Source organism: Dunckerocampus dactyliophorus, chromosome 4, assembly GCF_027744805.1.
Source record: "Dunckerocampus dactyliophorus isolate RoL2022-P2 chromosome 4, RoL_Ddac_1.1, whole genome shotgun sequence".
Taxonomy (NCBI): domain Eukaryota; kingdom Metazoa; phylum Chordata; class Actinopteri; order Syngnathiformes; family Syngnathidae; genus Dunckerocampus; species Dunckerocampus dactyliophorus.
This window is the reverse complement of record NC_072822.1, coordinates 8,696,829-8,723,098: the sequence shown is the minus strand read 5'-3', so window position 1 is coordinate 8,723,098 and position 26,270 is coordinate 8,696,829. Positions and strand designations below refer to the sequence as shown.

General features: G+C 40.0%; 1 protein-coding gene across 3 annotated transcripts in view; it reads right to left on the bottom strand.

The window, feature by feature from the left end:
* The window catches only part of gpat2 (glycerol-3-phosphate acyltransferase 2, mitochondrial), a 103,841-nt gene extending 100,617 nt beyond the window's left edge, over positions 1-3,224 (bottom strand). Inside the window, exon 1 of one of the 3 annotated variants that reach the window (XM_054774013.1) lies at positions 3,167-3,224. The gene's annotated coding sequence lies outside the window, so the exon portion shown is untranslated. The other 2 variants (XM_054774016.1, XM_054774014.1) reach the window with 2 other exon arrangements.
* Between the last annotated feature and the right edge of the window lie 23,046 nt (positions 3,225-26,270).

The following is a 26,270-nucleotide window of genomic DNA, read 5'->3' as shown; positions in this document are numbered from 1 at the left end:
CTATGGCAAAGCTGAACCGTCAAAAACATGACTCACTGCTAGGCCATCGTCCCAAAAGTCCCACATGTAAGCTGACTGTAATGGTGTAAAGTGAAAAAAAAATTAATTCTGTATGAAATTTTAAAAAGGGTCCTCCTTAGCCTCTAGAATTCATGGAAATCGGTTATGTCGTTCTCTTTTTTTCTTTCCATAATCCAGCTAACTAACTTCAGTGGGCAAAAACAAGTCATGACAAGCCAGAGCTATTTTCACGCTCCCATGAACTATATATGGCACAAACCCTGCTTCCAAGTGTCATCCCAATGATGAGATGAGAAGGGTTCGAAGGAACGAACAAGAATGGAGTCTTCAAGGCATGAAAGTGCAGCATCTCCCGCATGATTAGGTATTCACCACTAGACAAGCCAAATCAGAGGTAATAGAGAAGCAGGCAGTGCAGCAGGCAAAGACAAATGAGGAGATCGGGATGATGTGAGGGGTGGTACAAAAAAAAAACTATGTCTCAGAGCTTATTTTGGCTGCAATGAACTATTTTCTGTTTACTAGGACACACATGTTCATACTTCTTGTCACTGTTCCTGCCAACTAATGCAGGTGGACATTACCAATTATTTCAACATAATGAAATATACAATCATACATGTAATATATATATCCTCAAATTATTCTAATTAGACAAATGTTCAATGACTAATGGCTAATTAGTAAGTCCCGTCTGTGCCCCTGCAAATACGTTTTACTTGATGACGGCCATGTTTTTCAACCAATTTTGCTCAGATTTTACAGACATGTGCTTGTCCATCACCTAAAAGTGTGTACTAAATTCTGTGGTGATTCGGCAACACACATTAAATTTACAGTGGGTGTTTCAAAGACTGCATTGAGCTGGTGAGAAATTTCAAGTCAGTCTAATTTATGAGGTCAAACTTTGCAGCAGCAACATTTGTTTGTCAGAAAAATAATAGCACAGGCAACACAGTAAAGGTACAAATGTTGTCTTTTGTGTGCAGCCGGATAGAAGACTTAGCTTACGCAAATAAACCCATGTAGACACTCCATGGGGTGTCAATTTTTTGACATGACTGTAGATTAGCTTTCTAGGTTTTTCCTCCTAGAGAGTGCATTAACATCAAAGCAATTGATGCTACAGCCTGCAAGTGTCATTTGGCAGACTGTCAACACATAAATTATATATGCTATTTATTATAAAATGGGGAACATTTTGTGTCATGAACCCAACAACCATCTTTTTCAGCCTGCTTATATTTTGAATATTAAAATGATTCAACTCCTTGACTGGCCCAAGACACATACTGGGAACAGAAGATGAGTTATAATTATTTAAATTTACCCGAGCAGACGCTCAAGTTGAAAGTTTGTGCTTTGAGGTAGTCTGACACCATGAAAATGATTACAGGATGTAATAAGGTCCACCTACACGATGCACTCCAATTAAACTATAAGCTAGTCAGTTTATTATGCTTTGGAGCTTTATCTGAACATTTTGCAATCCACAGTAGTTCACACAGTGACAATTAAATGCAGTCTAATGAGGCTAGCACGAATTGTTGTTGCCATCATGTTTGAGATATTGGAAGAGGCAGTGGCTGCTTAGAAGTTGAAAAGTCGTAGATTAACTGATTGAATCTCACAACCAAAATTTTAATAGGTCTAAAAAGTGAAACAAAACTTGGAAGTTCAAGCCCATCATGATGAATGACATCGCAAGAGGAATGGTACCAGTGTTAGCAGAAAGGAAAAAGTGATGATAATCATAGAAAAAAGGGTGGTTGTCTTAAAAGTCTCAGTTCACGTTCATGTTTTGCTTTGTTTAGTATATCCTATGCATATGGAGCAGTTTGCGATAGCAGTAAAAACCTTACTCACTAGGAGATCGCTTATAAGCTCGCTGGTGGCCCGAGTTAAAATCCAGAGAGTGCAGCCTACTGTATTTCTCAGGAACATGGCTGAGCAACAAAATGCCGAATGCTGCCGGATTCTACCTGGTGGTGACAGCAGATGACTACTCAATGACTACTCTAAAGTGGAACCTCAGTTCATGTCCACACTGTTTAGCATGTTGTTCTTTTTTTTGGGGTTTGAAAATTTACGTCACAATTTTTCCTCGGTTTGCATACATTTTCCGATTCCAGAACCGGAAGTCAGCTACGTTACGTCGCCCGTCTATGAGGTCATCAGTGGTTGACTGAAAAATGTTAACACATATTTTTATAGTTTCACAATTAGTTTTACATGCATGAAACAATTCTAAATGCATATAAACGACGAATGAAAGGCATAAATGAACATTTACGGTTACTTTTACCTTCACTGAAGACACGCTGTGGCCAGCACCACAATCAATACCACCACCTTCTTTGTCACTTGCAACTTTCTTTGGCTACATTTTGTGTTATTAAGGTGAGAAACACTACTGAATTAAATAATTCATAGCAAAACAGGAAAATCATGATGGTTGATCTCGTTTTCACATCGTATCTTTGGGAACAGCACATCAAGAACCACATCTTCAATTAAGGTAAAGATAACCTTAATTGTTAAATTATCCATTTCATTCTTCATTTATTTGCATTTATATCCATTTCGAAATGTTTTTGTATGCCAAACTATAATTGTAAAACTATAAAAACATGTTTTGGGTTCTGGAACGTATTAATTGGATTTACATTATTTCTGATTGGAAAATTTTATTGGGTTAATGTGCATCGTTTCAGTTAGAGTCAAACCTTCTGGAACGGATTAATGACGCTAGCCAAGGTTCCACTGTATTTCCAGTTTACTTTCTACAGTACTGTCCCTTGAGAAACATGTAATTAAATGTGAAAAATAAAAATTAAACGTCTTTTTATAGACAATAAAAATGTTTACAATTAGAATGTCACCTCTAGTCCTATAGCGCTATAAAATGTAATACCGTGTGTGACGCAATAGATATTAGCATAAATGCACAGTTAGCTGTTAAATAGTAATCATTATGTAGCCTCTCATCAGCTATGCTAACTGACGCACTCCCAACTACAGGACAGCACAATGTCACGCAAAAGCCATTTCAGTAAAGAAAGCGCTCACGTACCACGTAAATAAACCACTCTTGGCTGCAAATCAACTTAAATGTGTCCAAATGCTATTAAAATGTGCTGCCTACCGGTGTCACTGCGATGCGGCTCGAACGTCATTAACCAGCCTTCCACACCTGTTGACGGCCTACGGAAGCCCTGGAGCGCGATAAAGATCAACGTAAATGTGATGTTTACAAATTAATAAATAATACTTGGCACAGTTGGATGTGTCCGATATTAAATTAAAACTGCTAAAAGCACAATATTAGTCTTTAAAGTTGAGTTTGTTCAATTTTAAAAAACGATAAAAATGGTTCTTATTTTGTACCGGAAGTGACGTAACTCGAACTGGTGCATTTTGGTGTTTTTTTTAAATTGAAAACAGCAATCAGGGTATACAGCGCAATGTGATTTATGTCCACTGATGTATTGGCTGGGTTTTGTTTGAGTTAATCAAACTCATCAGTACTGATGAGGGCACTTGTCTGTTAATGAGTAAAGGTATGCTAATGAGTAAAGTCATAATACCTCTGTTTTCAACTATGATGACTGATATGTTGCTATCACTAATGATAAGTGCAGGGGGACTTCATTAAATGTTCATTACATCCTCTTATTTAACATTCGTTTTTGGTTCTGAAGCTGCACTGATATAATTGCTTGGTTTGGTCAATATTTAAGAATCCTGACTGTCAGCCCATTGCAGTGATAATTAGGATTGTGTATACTGTACATCAGGGATCACCAACGTTTTTCCTTGTGAGAGCTACTTTTACAAAATGAAAATGGCCAAGAGCTACTCATTTTTGTAGCATTTATTTTCAGAGCTTATTTTAAACCCAAACAAAGCGAATATGCTTGTTTTACCAGAACAAAATGCTGGTGTCCACAACTCACATTTTGTATTTCAGAATGCATGTCTTTCTACTGTTCTTTCATTATTAACTAAAAACCTGAATGAAAAGCAGGCTTGCGGGCACCTCATGTGGTCATGGGGGGCTACCTGGTGCCCATGGGCACCACGTTGGTGCATTCACTGTACATTCACTGGCCCCAGCATTAGGCACACCTAATCTCTGTAATGAGATCCAATACATGAGCAGTATGTATACTGTATCTTTATTCTTTGTCCATTTTTTAAAGGTTTTTTGCTATATTATTTTTCAACAAAGTCTCAAAGGACCCACAATAGTGTATTGGAAGTGTGTGGGCTAGGATCTAGCCTTAATGCTGCAATATAGACAGCTTAAAAGTGCTTTTATTAAGCCCTACTGGGACTACACCGTTGTGTGTCTGTAGCTTTAATGCTTTAATGCTAATCAGCTGCGCCTGTCCATGCCTGTTTAGAGTGTGTAGCTCCAAGAAACACTATTGTGCACTTTATCCACTTTTACATATACAGTCGTCCATCACCACTTCGCAGTTCGAATTTCATGGCTTCACTCTATCACGTTTTTTTCTAACTATATTAATTAGTAAGTAAATGATGCTGTTTTGTGGTTGAATACAGCCTGTTTTTTGTAAAAAAAAAAAAAAATACGCATAATAAAGCAAGTTTTACGTATTTTAAATGTACATTAAAGAATTTTCAAGCATAAAAATGGTTAAATGAACTGAACTACATAGTAGTGTTCTACACTGGTCACTGGGTGTCAGTAATGTTACTGTAATGTTTGGTGACACACACGCCAGACTTAATAGCCGGGAACAACAGGCTTTTATTGCAGGTTTAAATGATCTCACACAATCCCTAATAAAAACACAGACTACTGTTGCTGTTGGTGCAGTAACCCATGCTAAGCTAAAACTCAACTCTGAACCAGCTGGGGGGGGTCAGAGTCCATGAGGAAGGAGGTTTTTCCTTCATGACATCACGAAATTCCAGAACTTCAAATTCAAACGCCTGAGCGCCTCTTCTCTCAAAAGTGGAGCAAACAATTGATCAATGAATATGTTCATTCCTAGTTTGTAATTTTGCCGCACCATACTACTCTCCAGCTTTAGTACTGGCTTAAATTGTGTAACTAATGGAATGCACAGTGACTTCAAGTGTGTCCACCTGTTAAGTGACCGAGCATGACCATCTCATATTGTTGTGACACAACTGCTGTGACATGCTGGTGTTGTGTCTGGCTAGGATAAGAATCAGGGGCAGTCTCATGCTCTTGATCGTCCAGATTTAAGGTGAGCCCTGGGGAACGTTTCCCACCTTTAATGAGACAAGTGTGAAAACAGGGAAAAGGTCAAAGCTTGCTGCATAGCTCATTTAACATAGTAAAGTTCAAACAGACTGAACAAGATTAAAGGTGCATTTCTGCGTGTCAAGGTAAAAGGAAAGCTTGTCTGTAAATGAAACCACTGCTTAGTCCAAGTTCATCATGAAGACGTTTGAGCCCCACTAGAGTTTTGCATTAAATGTCAACACAACTTTCATGCTGTATATTGCATTGTGTCTGTACATCTGAAATCCTCCACTTAGTTAGATCCTCCACTTAGACACAATTATCTTGCTCCTACCTTGTTTTTCCAGCTTGGCTGTGAGTTCATTTAATTTTTGGATAGTAAATCTATACTGCTTTAGTATAGTATTTGTCCCCTGAGAAGATATACTGTAGTAAAAATGGTTGCTGTGCAGGGTGTACTGTGTAATGTTAGTCACTCAAGCGGCATTCCATTACATTATGGAAACAGCCTGGAATGTATCCGTTTGCAAGGATTTATATTATTTTTTGGGAGCAGGGTTGTGCAAAAACATCTTAACCAATTTCCGTGTGGCATGGACCAAGAATTTACTTATTTTTGATGGAGCGCAAAAACGTTTGCACCTATTTTTCCCACTTCTCTTTGCAATGCATTTCCTAAAATAGCCTTACTTTCTCAGCATATGATTTATTAATATGCCATAAATGCATGATCATATTCGGGCATATATATTGACTGTACATTAGGGATGGCCCGATACCGCTGTTTTATGTGCAATACCCACGGGCGCTGCTTGCCACACCACCCAGGTGGAGGCCCTCCGAGGGCTGACAAACATTGAACTTCTACAGCAGGGGCGCTATGCAAAGGGGACCCCTGTGACATTTTGCCTAGGGCCTCAACAGACTTTACAGTCCCCTCTGTCAATACCGATACCAATCGAAAGCCAACCGTCTTCTTTCCTTTTTTCTTTTTTCATTTTTAAATTTATTTAAACATTAAACTAAACGCACATAGATTTAATAGCGTTTTGAATTGGTCACCAGACCCAGCAGCACCTTTCAAAGATTCTAAATAAAATTAAATAAAGTGAACCATTATAGAAAAGCTTACAATGGCATTGTAAAAAGTTGCAATGTTGCCCATAACTTAAAGAAATATACTGTAACTTGACATACAAATAATAGAATATCCAATTGAAAACGTGCAATGGAACACAGTACCTGCCCTCCAGAAAGATTAACATTTCAGTCTTCTCCGCTGTCAGTCTGCTCCCACTTTCATAGATATGAATGGAGTGATGCTGAAGAGCCTTTTGCGCACCACACTAGTTGAAGGTGCACAGAGAAATCTTCCAAAACAGCAGTATCTGGAATGACTGTTGTAGCGGCTCACCTTTCCTCTTAGAACTAGATCCTAGGTTACCAAATTAGGGTACGCGTACTACCAGGGGTACGCAAATATTAATAGGGGGTACGTGAAAAAAAAAAAAGAAAAATGATCCCGTAACACTCACAATTACGAGTGCGCCTGAACGCCTCACGGCGCAAGGGGAAGGGAGCAGGAAGGACTTAGTGCGTGAAGTTGTTCTTTGCTCTGTCATATGAACAAATGAGTAAGTTTGATGGTTATTTTGTGCATTAAGAGTGTTTCATCTTGAAGATTTCATTTATATTGGTGTTCCAATCCCCGCGGTGAAAGCTTGTCATCGTGAGTGGGGATTAACCCGAAAATGATGCATTCAGGCTTGCTGCTGCATTCTACTTACAACAGGCATCAATGTTAAACAAATAGACTTTCAGGCAGATACTGCCTTATCATGATTGTTAAACTTTCCTCTTCAACTCGGTATGAAATGAATATGCAGACTTAAACCATAGCCATTGTGAATGGACAAAAAAAGTGAAGCTCAAATCAAAGCCATTCAAACGGAAGGATGCCAACATTAGACTGGAATAAAAGATGTGTAGGAAGATTACTATTCTATTTATCAGTGTTTATGTCAAACTTTATCCAAACGTCACCATGCAAAATACACGCTTCAGTTAATTAAGCAATGAATTATGTTCTATATTGCAAGTGTAAAAAGGTGTATGTTTTGTCATGAATGTCTGAAGGGGTACGCCACTGTAAAAAGTTTGGGAACCACTTCCCAAACCCTCCAAAAAAATCTAAACTCACGCGGCGACATAGACTGTAAGGGTTGTGATTGGTGAGCTATCAGTACAATATTTCCTGTGTGTGACTCGTACAGAAGGCGTATAGCCCACCTTCGTGAAAGTCTTCTCCGATTTCGGATCAACAATTGCAATAAAAATGACTGTTGTATCACATCAATTAGTTCCAGTTCCAATAACTCTCTTTATCTCTCTTTAATTACGATTGTTTGCTCACCACAAAGAAAACTGACAAGCTAAATGGGAGTTGTGGGTACTTGCCAGGTTGACTCACTCGCCGTGTCGGCAGGCCAGTTTAGATTTAGCATTTACATGGCAGTTTGGATCAGATCGGAGGGGTAAGCTTTTTGTCCCCAATCGCCAGTCCAGTAAATTCGTTCACCATCAGAACAATACTGATACTGACCATCCCTACAATATGGTAGTATTGTTTGGCCTTGGAGGAGGTCTGCACCCTACTATTATAGTGCAGCCATTTAACATGCGCAGCTGAATGAATACCCTGCTCTGACTCATTGCAGCTTCTTTGAAAACCATGCAGATGTCAATATTTACTGAGATAATTAGATAGACACCCTCATTTAAATTGTACTCTGCAATAAGCCTTTTCAAGAAAGACTATGTCATTGTCATAACTGCCTCAGATGTACAGTACAGCTTATTACAGCTAACATGGCGCGATCATCATTTCTACTACAGGGCTAAAAATGATTTTGACGGCGAGCACCCAGACTACGGAGTGAATGCGTGCTAATTGCTAGTCCACAGTGCTCCTTGGGGATGGGTTAAATACAATGAATATATAAAATGTGTGGAAATATGAGATGCATGTTCTGGACAGTACCGAGAGGAAGTGAAAAGGGAAGTATAGCTGCACACCCATAGAGTCTTAATGTTAGATTAGATGAAAGATACACAAAAGTGAGCACACTCCTCACATTTCAGCATTTTATTACAGTAATCCCTTGTTTATGGCGGTTAATTGGTTCCAGACCCGAATGAATGAAATTAAATACATTTTTGCGAAATAGGATTCCTTATTTATAAACCAAATATTTTATAGAGGATAGAATACCTGTTTACGACCTTCTACAGACGGTTTTTGATATTATTAGAGCAATAACACCCCTACAGTCACCTTTACACATTACCGAATAAAGTATACTCAACAAAAATATAAACGCATCACTTTGGTCTTTGCTCCCCTTTTTCATGAGCTGAACTCAAAGATGTAAAACTTTTTCTATGAACACAAAAGGCCGAGCGCTCTCAAATATTGTTCACAAATTTGTCTACATCTGTGTTAGTGAGCCTTCATCATTCATGATTCATAATCTATCCACCTCACAGGTATGGCATATCAAGATGCTGATGACACAGCATGACTATTGCACAGGTGTGCCTTAGGTTGGCCACAATAAAAGGCCACTCCAAAGTGTGAAGTTTAACTGTATTGCGGGGTAGTCCGGAGGGGTCAGAAAACCAGTCAGTATCTGGTGTGACCACCACTTGCTTCAAATACCGTATACACCGATCCAGAGCATCCCAAACATGCTCGCTATCTTCAAAATGCCATCAATAGAACACACCTGTGTTTGTTGCACCTGTATGTGTGCCCTGCGATTGGCTGGCGACCAGTCCAGGGTGTACCCCGCCTCTCACCCGAAGTCAGCTGGGATAGGCTCCAGCATACTCCCGTGAACCTTAGTGAGGATAAGCAGCATAGAAAATGGATGGATGGATGATTATTGTTATTATTGTGGCTGTTGTGAGATAATTCAAACCTGCAATAATTGTTGTTGGCAGCAATCGAGCCGGTGCCCGTTACTATGCTGGAGCCTATCCCAGCGAGGTACACCCTGGACTGGTCGCACGGCACATACAGAAAAACAACCATTCACACTCACATTCACTCCAATTATGGACAATTTAGAGTCTCCAATTAACCTAGTTTGCAAATTTTCAGAACGTGGGAGGACCCACACACGCACGGGGAGAACAAAACTCCACCCAGATGTTTGAACGAAGGTACGAAGGCCAATGTGCTAGTCATTTTTATGCTTGAAAATGCTTAATTTAGGCCAAGAATATATAAAAATTGCTTACTATGCATATTTTTTGACTAATAATAGATCAACCATGAACAGCGGTCATTTATTAATTAATTATTTTTTTAAAAGCCACGATAGAGTGAGGGTGCAGGTGCAATGTTCGAACAGTGAAGTGGCGAGGGACGACTGTATATCTTCTCAAGGGACAATACTATAGAAAGGGAACTTGGATATACTTTAGAGTAGTTAGCGTACAGCTTGCATAGCACTGGAAATGACTCAACACACAGCTATTATTGTCTAAATAGATGGCAACACAAGCGAGTACCAAGGTAATTGTGTCTTGCCTATAGTCAAGCATGTTGATGGTGATGCCATTGTCTGGGACTGCATTGGGACTGGGGAGCTGTGGTTCATTTTCATAATGGAGAAGTGGAAGAGGATTCCAGTAACAACCTTTCAGCTCTGGTAAATTCAATGCCCAAGAGGATTAAAGCAACGCTAGATAATAATGGTGCTCACACTAAATATAGACACATACTGCTACACAAGTTGTACACACAGACTACTCTAAAGTATATCCAAGTTTAATTTCTATAGTAGTGTCCCTTGAGAAGACGTCTCAATACTTTTGTACATAAAGTGCAGCGGTGGAGCTTTGACAGTCAACAGATGAGCATCTGCTTTTTGTTGACCAAGACGTCTGCGTGTCTGTCAGTAAGACAAACACATGCAGGAAGACTGCTGTAGGAAGTGATTCCCAGCCCTAAGTGCCAGTAGATGCCAATTTAATGGCCGCCCTTTGTCAGCTTTCATTTTTGTTCGCTCCATCATCCATCGGCCTTGTGTGCTTTTTTAAACAACCGAGAGTATTTCACTTCTGTCAATCACTAACGTGTCTTAACAAAATTCCATCTCCTCTTGTCGCTCAGCATATACAAATAGTCACTCCCTCTGGAACAAGAGTGTGATGTTATCATACGCACACAAAAACACTCAGACACAATCTTTTTGTTTGAATCTGAGATAGTGATGATGATGAACAAACATGACAAGCATTGTATTTGCCTGTTCTTGTGTTCTCCCTCTCCTGCCTCCACTGGCCTTTACTCACACTGCCCTACACCACCTTGACCAGTATAAGTGTGCCATCACTTCATTATGCAACAATGTACAGTATTACTGCACCTAGTACGTATTACTACACGTACATGTAGTGCCTGCACGTACTCAACAACAGTCTCAGAGAAGGTTATGATAGGCTATACCTGCAATAATAGCTCACGTTTGTAGCTAAACTTTGTCAAATCACTATTATTAGCTGACAGCAAATGTAACTAATGCACATGCGTGTGTGTTATGCGGGGTGTGGCTTGCAATGGCAGAGCAGGAAGAGGGTGCACATTGGAACGCTAGCTCCCCCTATTGCAGTACCTAAACAAGGCAGACAGCACCTTGAAGAAGTTCTTTGCTTTTAGCCTTCCATACTTGAGGGCAACCGTGATAAGAGCTGGTCTCCCCGCTAAGGAAAGGAGACTGAGTGCGTTCTTGCTTATCTTCTTTAGCGTAGGATGCACTGCAGTGTCCTTGAGAGAAGGGAAGGAGATAATGTTGTCCCAAAATTCCAATCCCAAAAAGGACTCATTATCACATGAGGTTAGTTTTTAGTACGAGAGACAACAGCTCCAAGGTGGAGGGAAAATACAGCTTTCTGTCCATGTGAAATGTGTTTTGTTTTGGTGAAAATATTTTCATGAACCGCTGACTTCATCCTGTCTAAACATACAATTAAAAAGGATTTTTTTAAAAAACAAAGAGAGTGAAGTCATAAGCCATCCATCCTCTTCATTTTCTATGCCGCTTATCCTCACTAGGGTCACAGGTATGCTGGAGCCTATCCCAGCTGACTTCGAGAGGCGGGGTACACCCTGAACTGGCCGCCAGCCAATCGCAGGGCACATACAGACAAACAATCATCCACTCTCACATTCATATCTATGGACAATTTAGAGACACCAATTAACCTAACATGCATGTTTTTCCAGTGTGGGAGGAAACCGGAGTACCCGCACCGGCAGAACATGCAAACTCCACACAGAGATGCCCAACGGAGGTTCGAACCCAGGTCTCTGACTGTGTGGCCAACATGCTAACCAGTAGGCCACCGCGCGGCCCCTTAAGTCATAATATTTAGAGAAAAAAACTGCATGAATTTGAGATATTCAAGAAAAAAAGTCATAATGTCAGAAACAAAACAAAAAATAACATTGCTATTTTTTTTATATATATTACAAAATAAAGTCCAAATATTACGAGAATAAAGTCCATATAATATGAGAAAAAATGTACCAGGGGAAAGTTGAAATATCTGTAAACATTTTTAAAAAACAGAAAAAAAGGGTACTGTAAACACAAGAATTTCATATTAACAATCACTAACACAAAGCTGTGATGCAGGCTGTTTTTGTCTATTAATATAAAAATCATGGATTTTGCAATATGCACCCCCAGGTGGAAAAAGCTTCAACACCCCTGGTTTATTCGTTCGCAATGCTACGACTCAAATCTATTTTTTCTCGTAATATCACACATTTAGTTGAATAAAATTACAGCTTTTGTCTTCTGTATTCTGACTTTATTCTCATAAAATTAAGACAAGATTTTTTTCTTGTCATATTCTGAATTCATTTTAGTATCACTTTTAATATAACTTCTTTAATATAATTTCTCAAATTATATATATATTGTCAAAGTATTAACATTTTTAATCAGATCAATCTTGGTTTTCAAATTAATTAATCACCATTTGCAATTATGTCTGAAATATGCCCGTTTTTACTATATTTTATTGAAAGAACAATAAATGACAGGACAGGATTATATATATTTGTATGCATTAAAAGCTTCAAATGAATTGACAATGAAATCAAGCTAAAAGACAACACAGATGTTTGAAAATCTGTTGACCTAACACTGGTTTCTTTAATAGTAGCAGAACATTTGAATCACACTTTAATTGCGTTACTACGAGCAATGAAGGGTGGCGTTCAAAGACACAACAGAGAGGCGTGGCTTGCCATAATGCATATGCATTAATCAGGCAAAACAATTTAACGCAATTAATGAAATAAAATAGTTACCGCCCATTTTTTTCATATTATGACTGTTATGTTTTTCTGGAGCTGCTCTGCTGCCGCCAATCCTCTGTTGCAGGGCACTGCTGGTCTTGCCAGGGCGGAGCCACCTGCAAGCACCTGGGAGCAATTGTAATCGGCCATGCTTGCACGCTGACTCCCGGCCAGATTGATGCAACGTCCACGCTTGCTTCCAGCTCAACCTTCTCCTCTCGTTGTGCTACCCTACGCCTATCTTGTTCGCTGGCCATTCTCAGACTGGTGACTTTCGTGTGTTCATGTGCAAGCTCTGCTCTGCATTTTTTTTCCAGCAGCTCCTTGAGTTGTATTTTGTAATTATCCATATGTAAGGCTATTTCATAACTAGTCCACATGATTCGTTATACAGTACTAGATCATATTGAAAGTCTTTCATTTGGCAGTACAGGACTGCTTTTTACTTTAGAATGGCTGCAGGCTAAAGGCTGGTGGGAGTGTTAAATTCTACCCTAGTAAATACATCCACTTTTATATAGAGTTGACATTTTATGGTGCATTCAACTTTATCAAATGACTAGCATGGGAATGCTGAATATGCACTTTGAAAAGCAAGTCTTGCCCAGTTTGGAAATACAAATTACTGAGCGTTCTCTTCGTGGCATACAGGAACTATCTCTGAAAAACATCTCAGCATGAATGTTGCATGCAAAGATTCTAAGCCTTTAACATTGATAGCTTCTATAAACGCTACTTGGATGGAGCTACTCTGTCTAGCCTGTGTCATAACCCACTTTCAGGCAATGCACAATAGCTGCAAATAATAGTCATGCCATAAATTGCTTCTACAAAATGCAGTTGAGTATGTACGAGTTGAGTTATTTTTGGACAGCATCCATGACTTGGGAGTTCATCTTGTTTAGTAGCACATCATCACTTCTTCCTATTGTCATTTCCTTAATCTCATATGTGTCACAGTCAGGTTGTGGGGGTAAGGCGTGGTGGACCCAAGTGCAGGGACGCTATAAGGCAAAAGTGGAATGTTACTCAAAAAGGTTGCATCCAAGGTACTGCGTTACACAGGGTCCAAAATGCAAAGTTACGGCTTGTTAAGTCTGGAAATATGGTTTTTAAATCATGCCAAAACCTTACCAACACACAAAACATGTTTTACTCACTCGCGCCCAACGATTCACAAACAAACTCGGTTGGCAAATACAAAACATCATTCATGAACTAATGCATGTTTTGCATACAAGAAACGTATTTATCAAACAAATGGAGCGTGTTCTCCACATACAAAGGAACATATTTCCTCAGTTACAAAAAATATCCTTGAAGTAAAAGCTAAAATCAAGTGCAAAAAACAATTCTGCTAGTACAAAAAACGCTGTGACTTTTGGCACAATCTTACCACTGTCTCGTGACTTTTGGTGCTAATTTTCCGCCTTGCAGATCCACACACAAATGCCTTCAGATCCACACACAAATGCCTTCAGATTCACAAACAAATGACAATAAACGTTCTGAGAAATGGCCTGTATTTTGCACTCAACAACAGGCCGCCAGCATGCTTTTTTCCCCCCTCAGTCTTCATTCAAGTCTGCCAACAGACTGCGGTAAAGTTAGAAATATATCCACAGATTCGAACTTTGGGAATCAATAACCCCCAAGCGAACGTTACTGCAATCGATACATCTTTCCAACAGTGGTAACACAGACAACGAGCCAGCTTTAACTCCATGTGTAAGTTGCGGACTTACCACGACATATGATGGCCTGACAAAGACAAGACAGAAAACTAAATAGACAGACACACCTGGGGGCTAAATGGCGAATGTGGCTCAACCAACCCAGCTTTGTGCTCAAGATGCAACTAAACAAAACCCTTTGCGTGTGACTTGTTTTGTGGCGACTTTTTAAATTTTTTTCCTTTTTATAATAAAACAAATGTTTTATTGCAGTTGATTGGTGCCTTAGAGTGTTTATTCCTCCAGCAAATATTGTATTATAAGAAGACTAACGGGCTGAGTACTCACGCAAGGACATTTACATCTGCTAACATTAATTATTAATATTTCATATTGCATTTTCCTGGTGCTCGCATGAGCATATCTAGCGCATTCCCTCGTTTATAGATGGATAATATCATCAGGGAATGTTCTTTTTTTTTCTCCATGTCCCCTCGGGAACCTCATAGGTTCTCAATAAATGGTGACGCCATCTCCGAATGAATTAAACAGTGAAACGGGGGCACTTTCATGGCCTATTTTAAGCTGAAAACCTGGACATAACCTGGTCGTGACCAGGTTATGAGTTTAACCTAAGCTGCTTTAAAAGAGAGAGCTACCTAAGACACAAGTCCGGCTTTCCACTCAACACAGCTCGCAAACCCACTAGACTCGCTTCGCAGAATACCCCCATAGACTAGACACAAGACGGAGGAAAGAGACGATTGGAGGATACACAAGGGTCAGGGCAAGGCCCAGGAGCAAATCAAGTCACACATAAGCACATAGGAGCACATAGCACAAACTCAGACTGGAACCATTTGAAGACAAATCAATGTCTTTGAATCCCTGGTACAGGCCCAAACAAGGCTGGACTGTTAATGCTGTTATTAGTAATAAATGCCTCTTTCTATTTGCTTTGCAGGATGATAGCCGCCAGTTAGTCACATGGTGATCCCCAACCACACTGATGACGAGAAGTCAACCACTGAATCCATCACTGCAGGGGGAGGAAGAAGAGGAAGAGAATGGCAAGAAACTAAGGTCAGTGGCTTCAAGACGGTGACATAGCATGATCAAATAAAAAATGGTATTTCCGCCATTGCAAGTTTAATCTAGCTAGACATGTTTGCTGCTTATTCGCTTTCGCTTATGTTGGAGGGAAATTGAACAGGTATGTGTAGGTGGACCCAACTACTGAGCTTGTTGTTACCTGTTTCGAACGGATGATTGACAATTAAGGAAGAATTTTGTAAAAGCCTGTCAAAAAAATGTTGAGTTATGACTTCTCTATTAAACCATATATTACGTTGATGAGACCATGAGATATAAATGCACCGCTTGGTTAACATCATGGTCTTTGTGTAAACTTTAATTAATTTACATTAATTTATAATTAAAAACACAATTAAATCTACTCATACAACATGAGTGGCTAATTTTTTCCTATGACTGTAAATTACATTTATGGCACACCCACTGGGTTGTGCTCAAAATGCTCTGGAAGGCAGGCTACTCACATTTTACAGACACGTGCTTGTCAACCCCCTAGAGATGTGTTCCAAATGTGATGATTCGGCCAAACACCCTAAAGTTACAGTGGATGTTTTGGAGAGAGCATTGAGCTGTGTGAGAAATTTCAAGTCAGTCCGACTTATTGGGTTTCCATAACAACGCCGGCATGTGGTGTATTTGTCAGAATGATAACAGCACAGACAAGCATGCTTTGACAAACTTGAACCTGTTTGTGTGCCAAAGTTCAGGAGTAGAAGAGTCAGCCTGCACAAAAAAAGACCTGCATTTGATTTCTTATATTAAATTTAACAATCTTTGTGATGTGTTCTTGTAATTGACTAAACAACTGAACATAACATTTAATCGCTGGATTAGTACAGCAATATTATGAGGAAAAAAGCAAATTGCTGTATGAAATTACTGCATTTCTTTATTTTTTTGTTTGTTTCCAGAAGCATTCCAGTCAGTTGCTTACATATTGGGATGAATTCTGTATTTACTTTCTTGAATATGACTGTGTATGGTATTGTTAATTAGCACCCGGTTAAAAAACATTGGCATCAACAGCAGTGGCTGTAAGCAACCTGATGTTGTTTTTTTTATTAACACCACGATCTACATTTTAATTATCATGAGGTGTCAATATGTTGCAGTTTTGTCTAACTCTGCATGCGCTTGAAAATGGTGGTTGCGTTACTTCGCTGTTGGTGTGTAACTCATGCATGTTACAATTGCCGTTCAGTGGTTGCTAATGAACTAATAAACTCATCAGCTGTATTGAGCAGTTTTGCTACTTACCGTGATTACAACTTTGGTTCTGTTGCTGCTATGTTGTGCAATATACTTGTTAATGTGGTCAAAGGGAGCTACGTTTTCCTTTCCCTCCAAATTAACACAAAATCAGTAGTTTCAGTATAAAATGAGTTTTCAAATTTCGGAAATAACAGCCTTTCTCCAATTACTGCCTGCTTCTAATTAACACCCCCGTATTGTATGATTCTGCCAACCCCATCAACTACCACAAACTGCAAGCTTTTTTTCACCATTGCTCCATCTGTCCGTCACTGCTACAATTGGCTCCAATTCAGGTTGGCTTTATCAGCCTATGCACTGATATGTAACGGTGTCTTCTTCAGGACTACAACCTGGCATATACAGTGGTTATATAATGTGTGCGTCACCCTTCTCACGTTGTTTCACATAAGCGTGGCTTTGATAAAGCACATTACACGGCAAAACTGTTGGAGAGCACTGGCGATGAAACCAAAACAAAACAACGATGTCGTACGGATGCTATTTCTTACTGTTGATTTAATGTAGTTTGATTTTAACCAGGTTTTATGAGCAGCTGTCACACAGTATTTGCTGTTAGTGAGATTAAGTGGAACCATCAACAATCCAGCAGTGACAAGTACGGTAGGCAGTTTATTGTCTGTATGCAGAGCAACGGTAAGTACGGTATGTCCCCTGACTTCATAATTAACAAGACAATTAGCATAAATCAACTAAACTAGGGCATAATCGCATTTCCTAAATCAATGAAGTGGGGGAAATGTGACCCGAGTTTGAACAGCAGGCATTTGGCACTGAGGCATGAGATGAATGTGGATTTTTTTAGACTGTTTCATAATGTATCATTTTGTTGAAATGCATTGTGCATGATGGTGATGATGTGGCACATTAACTGTGTCATCGTTTGTCTAATTTATCGTAAAGCGGAACTTGACAGCACATTCAAAAGCTACGAGTTTATGTTTATTTTACGGTTAATTTTGTAAAATTACATTTTTTTTCCCCTCATAATACTACAACTTTAATCTCATAAAATTAAGCCATTTTTCCTCGTTATATTCCGATTTCATTCTCATAAAATTCTGACTTAAATCATGTTTTTTTAATAGGATTTGACAGTATATTTCTCATCATGTAAAACTTATTTAAATAAATAAATCAATTTAAATTATTTGTTAAAATAAAAAGGGTTTTACACAATACACATAACTTGGTAATAAATTAATTTAAGACAACAAAAAATATCTGAGGAGCCACTTGGGAGCCGAAAGAGCCGGCTCCTTTCAGTGAGCCGAGCCAAAAGAATTTCTATCACTATTAGCCATATCATAGTCAAAACACATTTTCAACACACATCACACTTCACACTTCCAGCCTTCAAAATAAGAGTGGCACACATCCTGTCTAATAGTGGTAATAAAATAAGAGTGTAATAAAAATAGCCTACATTAATAAAGCTATTACAATTGCAATTTTATTTGAAAGCTCTTGACGTTCCAATTACAATGTTAAATAGTCTTAAGAAATTAAAGTTTATTGCTTTTGATATGATGTACTCACATTATTATCTATATTATATGTGTACTATGTATATATTATGTATTATATACAGTTAATCAAAAAATCGTCTCAAAAAATGTTGTCAATATTATCGATTATCGCTGATAATTTGTAGGACAATTATCGTCCAGCAAAATTTGTTATCGTGACAGCCTATTCTTATAGTATATTTATTATGCTATTTTTTGGCCAGGCAAATGTCAAAGCAGATTGTTTCATAATGCATTATTATTAGAAAATAAGCCATCTTTGTTTCCAGTAGATTAATTCCACATAATATATATCTGTGCCTCCTGTGCTCCTGTAGCGCTCAGAGAGGACAAGACACACCACTTCCTGTTCTCCTTCATGTGCCAGATCTGCACACATACACATGCACAGTGCAGAAACTCCCATTTGTATGTCAACAAACTTTCTTTTGCAGTTTCATCGTGGTTTTCATAGTCTTTTAATCAGCCCTCACTTGAGAAAATGTTGTGAAAGGGTTGGAGGCGAGATGGATGTTGCGTTGATTGCTGTAGATCAACTGATGAGCAGAGCATGACTAATGCTGAAAATGGCAGTCTGTGCTAGAAAAATCATGAGTTTGACACTGGAAACACTGGATGCTTTTGTCAGTGCTTCTATTTAAGCGTTTGTGTGTCTCAAAGTGTGTTTTATGCACATGACTCCCTCTCTTTGTGTGTTGATATACAGTATGTGTGTTTTCATGCAGTTGAGTGACAGTTATCTCTTTATCCATTTTGTCGTCTTTTATGCATTGATTATGTGCTGATGTTTACTCTGCATGTGTGGGAGTGTGTGACCTTTCCATGATGGCCTGGCTAAATAAAGACACAGCCTTTCTTGGAAGTCTCTCACAGCGCAAGTCATTCTTTTTTATTATGCGTTGACCAAGCAACGCGCCCACTGCAGATTTCATGTTTATTTCGTATTCGCGTTTCAATCAGATGATTCCCCTCAGATTTGAAATTTAATCGCAATTGCATGATAACAATGCAACACTTTGGTCTCACACAGGAGGACCAGAGAATCTACTATGGCATGCCAAATTTTGTCTGACAAGGAAAAAGTAAAAATGTGGTTATAGTTCAGTGACGATGTGGGCATCACAGGATATTTGTCTGTGAAAAAAACAAATCTTTATTTGTGAAACAAATTATTGCTGAGCGGCTGGAACCAGCTGCAGGACCGGTGAGAAGGTTAACTGCTACAATGCTTTTTCTATTATATTCAGTCACTATACTCCTTCAATCAAAGGCTATTGCATTCAAACGAGGGTACACCCTCACGATTCGGGATGTACCTCAGTATTTAGGTTGTGGTTCGGTTCATTTTTGGTATATAAACCATAAAACTACTCAGCAAAAAACTAAAATTCTTGATTAAAATTAAAAAAATATGGTATGCTATGTAGACATTTACATTGTTTCTTTTATAAACGTGAAACAACGCAGGTTAGTAAGAGTTGTAAGAGTTTGAACAGTGTGAATGATTATTTTATATTTAGTATATGGACGTTTCTTATTTGCTGAAATGTAGCATCATGTAGCTGAGAAATGCCAGCTCACTGCAAAACCGTGGTACTACAGTACATATTTTTAAAGGCAAGTCCTTGTGTTATTATTTCGACAATGTACCGTAGGCCCATAAAAAACAAAGGCCCACGGACCGCAAATTGATGTTTTTTGTCCACTGAGTTAATGTGCTCGGTGAAGGCTAGCACTTCTTCTATTTTTGACCCATGTGTCATCCAGACATCTGTGCCAGTGACTTGAAACTTTTCTCTTAAAGGAGTTCAGAGCCCTCATTTCCATTTCCTCCATGTAGATAGGGGATACTGGTGACCCCATTACACAACTGTGCTTTTGTCTGTAAAATGTTCCCATGAAGTTCTGGGTTGAGGGAGTGTGGATCTGTCCTGGAGGGTGTGATTGAGGTGTAAACGTTGTCTCACAATTTCCACTGCATCCTGGTTTGGAACACAGGTGAACAGGGAGGTTGCGTTGAATTAAACCATAGTTGAATTTTTGTCCAGTTTTAAGTATCTGATTTTTTCAACAGAGTCCACAGAGTTTTGGACGTGATGTGGTAATTTGCCCACCAGAGGTATTAAGGTGTTGGCCACATCCATCCCTCCATATATTTTCTATGCCGCTTATCCTAATTAGGGTCACGGGGGTATGCTGGAGCCTATCCCAGCTGACTTTGGACGAGAGGTGGGGTACACCCTGAACTGGTCGCCAGCCAATGGCAGGCACATATAGACAAACAACCATTCACGCTCACATTCATACCTATGGACAATTCAGAGTTGCCAATTAACCTAACATGCATGTTTTTGGAATGTGGGAGGAAACCGGAGTACCCGGAGAAAACCCACGCACACGCGGGGAGAACGTTCACACCTGTTGGCCACATACTAAGCAATATTGTAAGTTACAGAGTTAATGCTGCTGCTGACAGTGGGTCTGAGGGGAGGTCCTTCTTTCTGTATTTTCGGAAGACCATAAATGTCATGGATGGTCTCTTGTGGGTATAACTGGTAATGAAGTACACTAATGGTTTCTGACTTCTGTAAAGTTTGCTGGTGCGCTGTGATTTTCTACGTATGCCCACTGGCCGGGTTTCTTTTTAGTCTTTCATATGTGTTGGCATCATCGAGGAGTGTAAGTAGCTTGTCATGGTTGTCAGTGGTGTAAAGAATTACTATGCATCTCCTCTTGTCTGCTGGCAGGACTGTGATGTTTTCATCTTTGCTCAGCAATGTCACAGCTTTTCTTTCCTCAAGGGTGAGGTTAGAAGTGGGGGCCTTGGCATTAGAGAGAGCTGCGGACACTTTTAACCCAATTTGTTCTCCTTCGGTTTCAGTTAGGTTATTTTTCCTAATAGCTGATTCCGGCGCTGTGATCAGAGCAACTATTGGACCTTGCTGTGGTGTCATGGCAAAATTCAACCCTTTAATCAAAACTTCTTTCTGCGGTTGGGTGAGATTTCTGTCTGACAAGTTCTTTACCCATGTACTGTGTAGTTTCTTTTTGGTTGAGTTCCCAGTTTTATACTGCCAGGTGAGCAATTGTGATGCAGACCTGCTGTGTCTCAGTTGTGATTTCTGAAGCGTTCCTGTTTGTTTTGCTTTGGTTTTGTTGCGTTGAGCAAGTTGGGCTTTGTTGGTGAAGTTAATCACCTTTTCACAGGCTTCCTCAGGCAAAATCGTTTGTAATTTCAGGAGTATTTCGTCTCATTTTACCTTGAGGCTTTCAGTGGTAAAATTGACTTGTCTTACTCTCTCATTCAAGAGTTGCTTTTGTGCCTTTTCCAGGATTTTGTCTGCTCTGTAGCCTTTCATGGTGGAACATAGGCATGGGCTTGTGGGTATGAGTATTTCAAAACAAATTTTCCCTCAGAAAATAATGGAAATAGAAATAATCTATTCCAGGATCAAACTTCCCATAACACAAGCTTTATACAAGGGATGTCCGATAATATCGGCCCACCAATGTTATCGGCCCGATATTGGCATAAAAATGTAATATCAGTTGATATCAGTATCGGGCTTTTCCCTATAATGAAACCGATAATAAAAAACTGCTGTTTATATCGGCCTATGGGCTCCAGTAATTGCCGCAGCTACAATACATGGAAATGCTTTTTCCTGTCCTGTGTTATTCCTCACAGTCGGAACTGGGTTTCATATGTTGAATCCACGGGCGTGTTTGTGCCGCAGATAGCACCGATGTCGGCTAACCCGTTCGCTTGTAGCGGCGCCGGCATGGTCTCGTTGTCTTTGTTGTCAGTTGACATTTTTACCCACGTTGAGGCTCACCAAATGTGGAGATGCGATTCACAACGAGGCAGGAGTCGCGGTATGTGGCACCAAGCAGTTTACTCTCCACTCAACTCAACAACAAGCGACAATTCCGCAGCAATAGCTAAGTGGCTACAACAACGTCATGACCCGGAAAGGGAAGTACACTTGGTAGATTGATAGTGTGATATCTTCTTATATGAACTGAAAAAGAGTGAAACTTATCTCTTGTTTGGGTGGTTTTATTGCAGAGAGGGCGACAACATCTTTTCTCTAGCATAGCGACAGCACAGCTGACAACCCCTCCATCCAACAGACATACTCCACAGATGCCACACACACTTTAGTGCAAGGTTCTCAAACTCAATTTCACTGGGGGCCACTGGAGGTAGAGTCTGGGTGAGGCTGGGCCGCATCAAGTATTGGGAGTAGGCCTGGGAATCTCAGGGTACCTCACAATACGATACAATTCACAATACATCCATGTGATAACACCACTGTTAGTTCAGTGTTGGTGTTTACTTGTCCCTGTAAGTATGTAAGTAACACTGAGCTTGCCCGGATGTTGCGGGCTTCAGTTACACTACTCTTTGATGTCCAGTCGCGGGCCGCAAGATACGATTCGGTGGGCCGCAAATGGCCCGTGGGCCGCGAGTTTGAGACCCCTGCTTTAGTGCCATCTACGGGCATTGAAGTGTAACAATATGGCAAATACACTATATAACAGATAGATAGATAAATCTCCAGGGGAAATGTGTAAAATGTCTAAAATAATATTGTGGGTCACCAAAATGTGTTTATTCCATGACAGGAGATATGTGATGTTACACATATCGTTATCAGTATCGGTTGATATCGGAAAAAAAGCCAGTATTGGACATCACTTTATACTTTATACCTATACTGGCAATGTCACTTTGGATTATTTGGAATCGTTCTACTTATTTGTCGGTTATTATTAATAACTAGGCTCCACTGTGCGTCGGTAGTTCATTCTTGTATTTGTCTATAGCAGGAGCAGTGAGGAGTGAGCAGTGAGGAACAGTGTTTGATTTGTTCAAGGTTATTCGAGTTCAAAGTTTTTGTATAACAAACTTAATGTTTCTTTCACTCAGTTGTTTTTGTGGGTGATTTGTGAATTTGCTCTTTACCTTTCGGTGCAAGCGCCAGCGCAGCATTATGCTGCAGCTCACCTCCCACAGCTATGATTAGATTTTGTCAAATGATGATGGAAGAAGACACCCACAGTTCAGGCAATTATGGTATTCTTCACAAATATTTGAAGCTGTCAAGTATCGGGCAAAAACTTATTTTGACTGTCAAACGGTTTTACCTCTATGCAAATGAGTCGTATTCCTCTGATGATGAGCTGCTGTGACAGGGCACATCTTTGTCAATACAATAAAGACACAGCAGGAGCTCAGCATCACATCATTACTTGTCATCAGTGTTACCTTCAAAACGTGAGAAAAACCTACCATCTCCCTCATTGTTTTGCTCCACTTTTGATATACGAGGCACCTAAAGGGTTGGTTTTGAAGTTCTGAGTTTTTATGACATCATGAAAGAAAAAACCTTCCTTCTCTTGGGCATGATACGGCCCCATGTAGAACCCACCATTTTGTAAAAATAGCAAGCTTTAATACACATCTAAAAATAAAGCCTGGATCTCTGCCAACTGTCCATCAGTCAGCACAGTCCAGAGTGGGAGCTGTAAGTATGATCATTTTGTTTTTCTTCAGTGAATATTAGCCTAACATGATGTTGTTGTCAAAATATGAATGTAATGCTAGCACTGTAGCTCACATATAGGAGCTATGCTAGTGTTGCTAACGTTTGTGTCCTCCTGTGCCACTCCTTAAAGGGATAGTTTAGTTTTTTTTTACATGAAGCCCAATGACATCCCCATCAGCGGTGTAGTGCATCAACAGTGACTTTTCCCCACTTCATCTCGTCAGCTGAGTTCTGGTCAGTTTTTGGTGGTGAGGAAAGTCGTTCCGGCTAGTTGGCTGGGGGTCACTGAAGTAAAGAGTTTTGTTTCTCAAAACAATGTGTTCAAAAGAGTGAAACATTCGCATCGCAAAACTGTTTTCCACCAAACAGTCAGACCCCACAATCGCTCAGCGTCATTTTCTTTCCCTTCGTATCATTGTGAGCTGCCGCCTGCGTATGTGTTTCACATTGTTTGCATGAGCGGATGACCACTGCTGTGACGCGAGAGAGTTCAAGTGAGAGCTAGAGTGGTGTTGTCACAAGAGGAAATATCAGCAAAAATGCGGACTTGTAATTACCTGGGCTGTAACAACAAAAGTGTGTCGTCAAATATATTCCATCGTTTTCCTGTCACTGGCAGTGCTTTTAGACAACTTTGGCTTCTTGCCATATTGGCCATAAAGTGGGAACCAAAGGATGGCAAGGATGGCAAACAGCTTCATATTGTGTAGTGTACACAGTGGGGACGTCCCTACACGCCCGAGACAAAGGAAGAAACATGTTTTGAAAAGTTCTGCTGTTCCAGCACCCCAGGTAAGAACTAGCTACAGTATACTAGCTAAGTAGATGCTGCCTACCATCTTGTATAAGTATTACACTTGGAACAGGCTATCAAGAATCAGCTACACAGTAACGTTGTGTGCAGCAAATCACCAAATGTCATATTACCAGTAAATCTGCTACATAACATAACATTATATCCATCAAACCATTTTCATATGCCGCTTCTCCCCATTAGGGCCGTGGGGGTAGGCCGGAACCTATCCCAGCGGGAGGCAGAGTATAACATATAATGACTGTTATTATTATAGTCAGCTACGTGGAAGTGTGGCTCGTCTTCACGTTTCTATGAGTATGCTTCCAGTCAGACTGTGAGGTCTGACTTTTGTGTTGAAAACGGTTTTGTGATGCAAATGTGTTACTGTTTTGAATGCATATTTTTTGATAAGCAAAATGCCTGGTGACACCGAAAACCGACCAGAACTCGGCTCACGGGACGAAGTGGGGAGAACGTCACTTTTGATGCACTCCACTGCTGATAGGGATGTCATATAACTTCGTGTCAAAAAATCTGAACTATCCCTTTAATATTCCATTGTTGTATGTGATATATGGCATTTATTATATTGGACAAGTGCAGAGTTACAGTGCATATGTAAAAGTGTATTAATTGCACAATAGTGCCCTCCTACTCTCACCCATGGTCATTAGCTTCAGGTAGTGACTGACCGAAAGGACAAGATCGCGCCGTCAAAATTTTCAAATTGGGTTTCCTCCATAGAATAGCTATAGACTGAGGTGCCCTGTCATCCCGGAGAAAATCGAATTGGAACCGCTGCTCCTCCGCATTGAGAGGAGCGAGATGAGGTGACTCGGGCATATTGAGCATGGTTAGGATGCCAGACGCCCCCCTGGGGGAGGTGTCCTGGTAGGAGTCCTCGGGGAAGACCCAGGACACTTTAGAGCAGGGATGGGCAAACTTTTTGACAGGCCGCATTGAGTTAACAAAACTGGCGGGGGGGCCAGACTATATATTTGATACAAGCACACAGTTTTATGCTTACAGTTCCAACAGTCCACCTGAAATTATTTGTCTTATTTTAAATGTAAAAGTCTGCGATTGGCTGGCGACCAGTCCAGGGTGTACCAAAGTCAGCTGGGATAGGCTCCAGCATAAACCCGCAACCCTAATTAGGGTAAGCGGCATAGAAGATGGATGGATGGATAAATGTAAAAGAGTCATCCAACCAGTAGTTTATTTCACATTTGTCAGCAAACCTTATTGAATATCAAACTAAAAATGGATGAAACATGTTCTTTATTAAAATGTAGCAGATGTTGATTATCACTACAATGCTGTGAAGTGTAGTTCATTTTAGCGGTCAAGACAGAACTCCATCGGCTGTGACGCTGTCATTGCTGAAATAATTGTGTGTCTGGCAAATTGTCCTTGTTTAATTGCCTCCGCGACAGTAGTTATGCAGCACAAGACAGGCATATATAACAGGGAAGCCTTCAATGTGCGAGCGAAGCAGCTCATTCAAACGCAATCACAATGCCCTTGCCATGCGAGCATTCCCAAACCATTCTTCCAAAATAATTGCATGCTTGTGGAAGTTGTCCCACCAGTTAGAGTTCCGATTGGGTCTTGACCCGAATCGCCACTGTTGGCGGGAGCGTTGTAGCTGTTTTAGAGAGCAAAACAGCAGCGGTAGCATCCTCCGAAGCCCATAACGGCGCCTTTGTTCGTCA